Here is an 8,116-nt window from a genome sequence, read left to right as displayed (position 1 = left end):
ACCATGAAATGAAAGTTTCAAACTGGAAAAAACAGGCCATTTTGTAAATTATGTCTTCCTGTTAATCTCAGGCAAGAGAAAACCAGGCAGAAAATGTGTAAGTGTGGTGGAATTATTGAAGATGTGTATAAAAATACCATGAACAAGTAAAAATAGAAAGTCAGAAAACTCAAGATCAAACACGAGGTTAAATTTAGGAACACAAAAAGCAATGAATATTTTCTGTTTATTGTATAGGGAAGAGCAAGAATATCAAGAAAAGTTCTGAAGAAATTGAGTTTTTAGAGAGTTGTGTTAAGTAACCTCTAAACTCTTGATGACTTTTTCTGACAACTAATGGAGGATCTTCTGAGGTTTTGAAAGTCTGGGGGAAAGTAGATGTAATGATGCTTTCAGCAAAACAGGAAAAAATAAAGAACTGGAGAATTCTACAATAGTTAGTTTTGAAAGTTTGGTTTCTAAGAAAATACAAAAACAAACCTGTTTATCTACATAACTAGAGGAGACGAATAACAGCCAGTGTGACTTTGTCAAGAGTAAACTGTGTCATACAGCATAGTTTCCTCTGTGGCAGAGTCAGGAGTGTCTGGACAGAAGGAAAGTGTAATGGCTGTCACAACTCTTGACTGATGAGGAAATAACATAATAGATATTTTGTGTCTTACAGTGAGGGCTTAGACAAGACAATGAGAAAGTGGTGGCAGATGAATCTGAAAGACAAATTGTTTTAGAAGCTCAGTAATGAAATGCATAATTTCTTGAGGAAGATTCTCTGTGGAGGCTTTAACAGATGTAGAACACATCAGTATTTCCACTGATAGGTGTAAAAATATTAAGCCAGTGAGTAAGCCATGGTCAGGTGTCTGTAAATGTGTTTAAGCACCATCTTAAAACTAAAGATATTTGTATTCAGGATGAGAGGACTAGAATTCAGCAAGGAGGCATGGAAAATCCTACTTACATGGAGAGCAGACACCTGATGAATTCCTGGGGATAAGCCACTACCTCAGCTCAACAAAAGCTGCACAATGTGTCAAGACTTCCAGGCAGAAGGAGGCATACATCCATTAGGATGAGCCCTCTCTTGCATAACAGATTATGCCATGTTGTTCTAACAGATGTCTCACCTGAAATACACTGGGAAAATATGACCTTTGAGGAAAGACAGGTTTCTCATGTCTATTTTTGAGTCATCTCTTTTCTAACAAAACAGTCCCCAACTGTATAAAAAGCTACGGCTAAGAAAAAAGGAACAGTTGGTTCTCCATAATCTTATAGGACAGTAGATTTTAGACCTGCAGAGAACAGCCTTCCAAAACAGTTGGTAGAGATTGCTCTCACCTTGTGCAAGATACCCTTAGAAATAGGAGTATCATCCTTTTTTCCAGGAAGCATTTCTAGTCAGAAGAGATGCAAGCCAGCCAGCTGGAACTGATATAGACAAACAACTTAGAGCTGGAGGGAAACATATTTTTCTGTGGTCCAGCCTTGCTGCCCATGGCCCGTCAGGCCAGTTATATGTAAGGAAACCATTGCTTGTACACCAGTAAAAACTCATTTGCCACTGTGTAAACCTCCCATTTGGGAGTAATTTAATTTATGACTCACAAAGGAAAGCTGGAGGCTGCCTTCTTCCTTTCAATATCTCTCCTCCAGTAACAATATGGGCCCTTCCAACGCTTGGTAAAATACAAGCCTTGTTTCATCCTACAGTGGCAGGGAGAAAAAGGTTAAAGTAAAACCAATTTAATATCTTGCAAGGGGACTAACATATTTTTGATCCCAAAGGAATGAAGTTTCCTCTCACCAGGTCTTTGACAAAAGTCTGAAGTGAAGTTTAGCTCTTCTTACAGTCCAGCATACTGTTGCCTGAGAGTTTTTATGATCTGTTGGATCCTCCTTGTGCCAGGTCAAATTTGTCGAAGGAGAGAAAGTCTCCTGGGAGCTCATAGTCCTTTCTCAGAAATAATTAGGAGTCCAGGAATCATAGGAATGATCAAATGTCCAAGGATGATATGAAGTGGATATCACAGGACAGAGCTATGCAGTCAGAGGATGTACTCAGGATGCCCTATGTCTGAACAGAAGGTCCTTTGGGCTTGGTAATATGCAGTGTTTTCCTGACCAAAAAAAAAAAGGGTTTTGTGGATGCACTAAGGGTTATGAAAATTGTTGTATGTGCTTTTTGGCTATGATTTGGGAGCTGAAAAATTGCAAAAGCATGAACTATTTATATTGATTCATATTGAATCAAAATTGGCACTCTTTTGGATCCAAACCTTCCAGATATTCATACTTCATTTGGTATGAAAGTTTATGTTCAGTTCAAGGCAAGTGCTTTTGTTTCAAAACATTCATAAGAAAAACAGTGTCCAACAGTGGTACTCTGGGCTCCAAATAAGAAAGATCCAAGATAATTTCCTGCTTCTGCACCCAGGGTTTGAAATTTAGCAAGAAAATTCCTCTTAACAAGGAGGAAGAGTGAAGGTCCTAACATACTGGTGTTCATAGCTGCAGAGGTGGAGAAACTGAGGTAGTACTTCTTGAGGTAAGCCAAGGCCATGTAATTGCTGTGCAATTGAAACCATGCAGGAATGACAGGTGGAAATCTAAATGAACTTTGCAAATGGAGCCAGCAGGGCCAGGGCAACCCTTTGGTGGGCTCATGTACTCAGAATTAAAAGCATGACTCAAAGAGGTATAAGTGTTCCCTAGGCTTTTAGGGATATTCAAGAAACACCCTGACAGCCATTGCTGGCATAACAATGATAACTGAAGTAGATACAGCCTAAGCTTGCAACAGGATAATGTTCTTTGAATAGCCTTAGGCAGACAATGAAGGATTTTGGAGGAGGATGAGGCTGCTATTTTAGGAAACCTGCACTAGACTGTCACACAGCATAACAACATCTGAACACGTGTGGTTGCACAGACTTTTTTCCAATAGCTTTAAACACAAATTGCAGAATTGGCGTAAGACCCCTGCTGTGTCACGTGTTGGTAGATGTCATTGAAATAGTGTTCCAATTAGAAACCCCAAGTATTTAAGCTGTCCCGAAGGCTTGCTTGGTAGCTAGGAAAACAAGGTGGAGTTTCTGGGACTAAAATTCCTCCACTCCCAACAACTCATATGACAGTCTCTCCCTAGCATGAAAATTACTGAAAATTTGTGGAGTAAAATCATCTGGCTGATGTGGTGCAAAACATACTGCCCAGGAAAAGCAGCAAGGTTAGGGCCATTTATGGGACTGTGTCCAAAGCAGTGGGGGCAAACACTGCCTGGAAAGCAAAAAGAGGGATGGGATGTGCTGAGGGTGCTCAGGCGGCTAAGATGCTTTATGTTCCTTCTACGTGGGAAAAGTGTTTTTCCCCCTAAACAAGGAGCTGTGGGGATGGGAGCTGCAAGTGTCTAATCTAATTTGATTAGACATTATCCTTACAGGATGCTCTATTGACAGCTATACTCAAACCTTTCTGACTCACTCATCTGTTGGCATAACAAGATTGTGGCTTATCTGATTTGCCACATCATATTCTCATGCCACCTGCTTCTATACAAGAATAGGCTTTCCTGCCTGCAGCCATGGGAGCCCAGTGAGGATCAGAGACATTTCCCTTGCCCCTCCTGGGCCAGGGTCTTCTTCTGTCCCCCAGAGTCTGGCCCCCTCTTTCAGCTGCACATGGATTGCCACTTGTCACACGGAAGACTGGCATGCAAAACCTCATGGCTCTTGCTCATCATCCTCCCCCTGTCCTTCCCCACTGTAGCTCTCCAGGGACCTTTAGATTCCACAACAGCCCAACCTTGCTATCTGGGATCTCACCCTAGACTCTGCTGGGCCCCAGGCCTGGTCTGTGGTCCCAGCTAGTGCAGCCACCAGTGGGTGGGATACTGCCTCAGCTTCACTGTCCACACACGTGGTCAAGCTGGCTGGGGCCGGACCGGGAGACAGTGCACCTGGGCCATGGGGATGGCACCAGGCTGGGGATGGCACCAGGCTGGGGGTGCAGAGATTAGGGCTACCCTTCATCACAGGAGCCTCCTCCAGCCTGGGCAGGCACCAAGTCCTGCCCCTGGAGCTGCTTGGAGCCCACCAGAGGTGCAGGTTGGCAGCCACGGGGACAAGTGTCAGCTGGGGCATGTGCATGAGCACAGCCTGAGATGTGTTTGTTGTAGTGCAATCTGACTATCACACAGAAACACAGCAATCTGACTCACACACAGGAGCACAGCAGCAGATCCTAGCTCTGCAGAAAACGCAGTAGCTGGTTATGCTAGAGCTGTATGTCCCTCCTTGCAGGACAGTGGATAGCTGAGTTATAGCCAGAGCATGAAATGTTTGCAATAATGTTGACTCCACCTTGTCATGACAAAGGAACATCAGCTCTCAATTTGTTAATTCCTTTGGAGAATTATCTTAAAGTTAGCATACAGCTTTTTGTATTACATTGGTGAATTGCAGGAATTAAGGATTTCCATCTGGAGGTTCTTGTAGAAGGGACATGAGAGCACGCAGGTCAGTTTGGTGTTTGTCAAGTCTGACTGTTACTATTCTGAGAGATATTTATGAGGAAATGTATCTCTGCCACGCCAGAAGATTGGAAATGTAACTGAGCCTGTAAGTCACCACAGCCTGGATGTGCCTTCATGACTTCCTCCTCCTTCTATATGTTGTAAATATGCACAGATTATTTTATTCTTAATTTGATGGAGAGGTGCCTCTGTTAAAAAATAAAACAATACCGTAGCAGTGGCAATTCCTACCCTAAGTGTACATGAGTTTATTGTGTTTCAATTGACAGATTGTATCCAAAGCTCTTAGCACAAATCACTGGACCTTGAATAAGAAGATTACTTCATTCATCAAGTGTACTATGAAGATGAAGGACTAAAATCATCTTTAAACCCTTCTCAAACTAAGCCATGTGTACAGAATACTTCCTTCTTAGGTTTCTTCCCAAAATGATCTGGGCAGGGAATTAAGGAAAGCACAGTGGTATAGGACATACAAAAACTCTTAGAAGGAGCACTAATGACACAAAATATGTGCTCAGATGTACCCAAAGTATGTTTGCTTATGTAGTCTCATGAAGAAGCAATGAAAAAAAGAGAAGACACTCTAAGGAAAGATTTGCAGAAGTTTGCAGAACAAGAAGGCATCATGACAGATGAGAGAAATTACTTGTGGGAAACAGGGCCACAATGGGGGAAAAAAGACAGACAGCAGGATGGTCAGGAGAAAAGGAAGGAAATGCAGAAAATTACTCTAAGTTCAAGAGTAATGGAAGAGCAAGTAATGAGGAATTTAAAAGGGCTACTGAGTCTATAAAAAGCTGTGAAACCAGAAGGGTGGGAACAAGCATAGCCGCCATGGGCAAGAAGAATTCAAACCAAAAAACCACAAGAAGAAGCTGGAAGTGTCTGTGTGATATCCGTGCACCCGTCAGAACAGTATAAAGAGGTTTTCGGTGCTGGAAGGCACAGGGCTGCAGCGGAGAGGAAGCAAGTGCTCACATTCCAGCGACCAGCGGCAGGAGTGGTCCTACAGGAGTTTCACTGGTTCTCACAGGAGCAGCCATGGCTCCCCATGCTAGGCTGCCAGGCACAGGATTACAGGGAGTCCTGCACAGGTTTTTGTGATGTTGGGCCACACTATGGCCTGCCCCGTCTTCCTTCTCTTCTTGTGGGCAGAGGGATGCTTAGTGTCCAGTTCCTACAGCAGAGGTGGCTGCTGTGGTGGTATTTTTAATGGGCCTCTCTCTTTGAGGCAGCCCTGAAATTTTCAGTGTTTCCAGTTTGTTGCTCTGTCTTGTCACAGACATGTTTTATGAAAAATCCTTTCCTTAGGATTTTTTTTTCCTGAGAAGCCTAGAGGCTTCAGAAACAAAATGTAAACAATGATTATCTGCTGCTGTGGAATGCAACAGGTGGATCTTTGATTGGTCTCTTTCTAACTAATGGCCAATCACAGTCCAGCTGTCTAGACTGTCTCAGTCACAAGCCTTTGTTATCATACGTTTTCTATTCTTAGCTAGCCTTCTGATGAAATCCTTTCTTCTATTCTTTTAGTATAGTTTTAATATCATACATATAATAAAGTAATAAATCAAACCTTCTGAAACATGGAGTCAACATTCTCATCTCTTCTCTCTTCCTGGGACCCCTGTGAACACCACCATGCTGTCTGAAGCAGATGTAAGCTTGTTCTTCAGGCTGAGTATTCCAGTTGTAAATTTACAGAGGTGGTAACACCGTGGGACTCTGAGATTTGACTGGGACTCTGGGCTTGTCCATAAAATCAATAATTTTTGTGTGTAAGTGATGAGAAATGTGCCATGGTGAAAACATGTCCATGGAAGGCTTAGGCTATCTGAGATCTTTTAGCTTTAAAGATCAGCTGCTTAAAACATAAAGCAAACAAATCCTCCATGAATAAAAAGTAATTCTATCATTTCTGACAGTTTAGAGGACTTCTTTCTTTCCCCTAGCTCCATATTTCCATCAATTTCTCCTGCAGAAGAAGCAGATATAGAAATCTGAAGGGCAGTTGTATGTGAAAGCCTTTGCTTACTCTCTTTGTTCTGTGCCTCACTAACCAGCCTTGTGCTCACAGCTGCCCTCCCTTGGGAGTGCAGAAAGGTGCTCTGACCTAAACCTTTGCTCCTTGCACCTCCTGCTACACAAGGAAACTGTGTCCTCTAACACCTACTAAGGCCAGGTGCCCGGCCAATGGCTTTTGACTGTGTGTACATACAGATTTCCTTGGCTTTTGTAATTTGTGCTTCTGGTTTTAGCTTTTAAATCCATCATCAGGGCTGGCATGGACATCCTGTCTTACCCATAACTACTCGAGCTCTCTGCCAGCAGTATCACTTTTGTAACGCACCTTGAAATGCTTGCTATGAAAGGAGCTGTATATATCCCACTGGGGTAATCTGATGCAATGATCTGGAGGCAGAATTTACTGTCTGAAACATGTGGACACATGGTCTCTTGCTACATCGTGCTTTGCAACCAGTTAGAGCCTACAGATTTATTCCTGCTTTTTTTTGTGTGTATGTTAAACTGTTTCTGTTGCAGGAACAGAAAAGGAAGGAGAATGCTACACACATGGTTTATACCTTCAGGGATATTCACGTGACCTCTGTGCCTCCTTCTTTTTGGAAGGCATCCTGGGAATAATACCAGGAATTAAATTAACTCGGGTCTGTTGGCTCATTTTGAAATGTGGGAGAGGCTAGTTCTGTCTGAAGGAAACAATCTCCTTCCTCTCACCTTCCCCTTGCCTTCCCCCAAGAGAAGAATAGGATCAGGCCATAGCAGTACATCAGAGATCTTTTCAAGTGTAAAGACTTTATCTGCAGAGAACTGAGCTCCTTTCCTGTTTGAAGATGCCTCCCTGAGATTACCACAACTCCTTCCTTGTCCACGATGAAATGGCAAGCTCTCCAGTCTTCTTGGGCTGAAAAAGCTGGTCTTTACCCCCCAGGACCTGGCAGCTCAGCATGAAAAAGGCAAACGTATCTTTAAACAAATGTTAAAATGAATAAATCTGGCAATGTCTGGAAATAGATCAGTTCAGCAGTAGTAAATATTAGATAGGTATAGAGATATGTCAACAGTATGCCTCATAGTAAGTACTAGAAAATTACAAACAAAAAGTTCATATTTTTATCTGAGGGCCCCAAATAGACTCTTTTTCATGAGGTTGCCTTAGGTCTAAATTGTCATTTGGTAGAGATTAGCAGCAGGCCATTTGGGAAACTGCCACGGCTGGGGAGGAAATCCAGCAGCTCACAGATCAAGCTGCAACCACCGTCTGCACAGTTGTGCAGAAACCAGCAGATGGCACAAAACTTTAAATTCCTTCTTTGGCCAGCAGATCACTGTGTGGTAAAATCCTACTGAAGGAGAAATTTTAGCCAGCTCTGCATTCACCCTGTTCTACCAAGGCAGCAAGATATGGAAGGATCTGGAAGAAAGGCAGGAACTTAATTTTTCTGGCAGGCTTTTGTCAAGGGTCTCAGAAAACCGTTCCCTCCAGGCTGACTGCCAATCATGACAGAGAAGCTGAGGCTTCTTGACTTCTCTTGCTTTGAGCAACCCCTCTGTTTC

This window comes from Geospiza fortis, unplaced genomic scaffold (assembly GCF_000277835.1).
Source record: "Geospiza fortis unplaced genomic scaffold, GeoFor_1.0 scaffold167, whole genome shotgun sequence".
NCBI classification, from domain to species: domain Eukaryota; kingdom Metazoa; phylum Chordata; class Aves; order Passeriformes; family Thraupidae; genus Geospiza; species Geospiza fortis.
Note: the sequence above shows the minus strand (reverse complement) of the source record.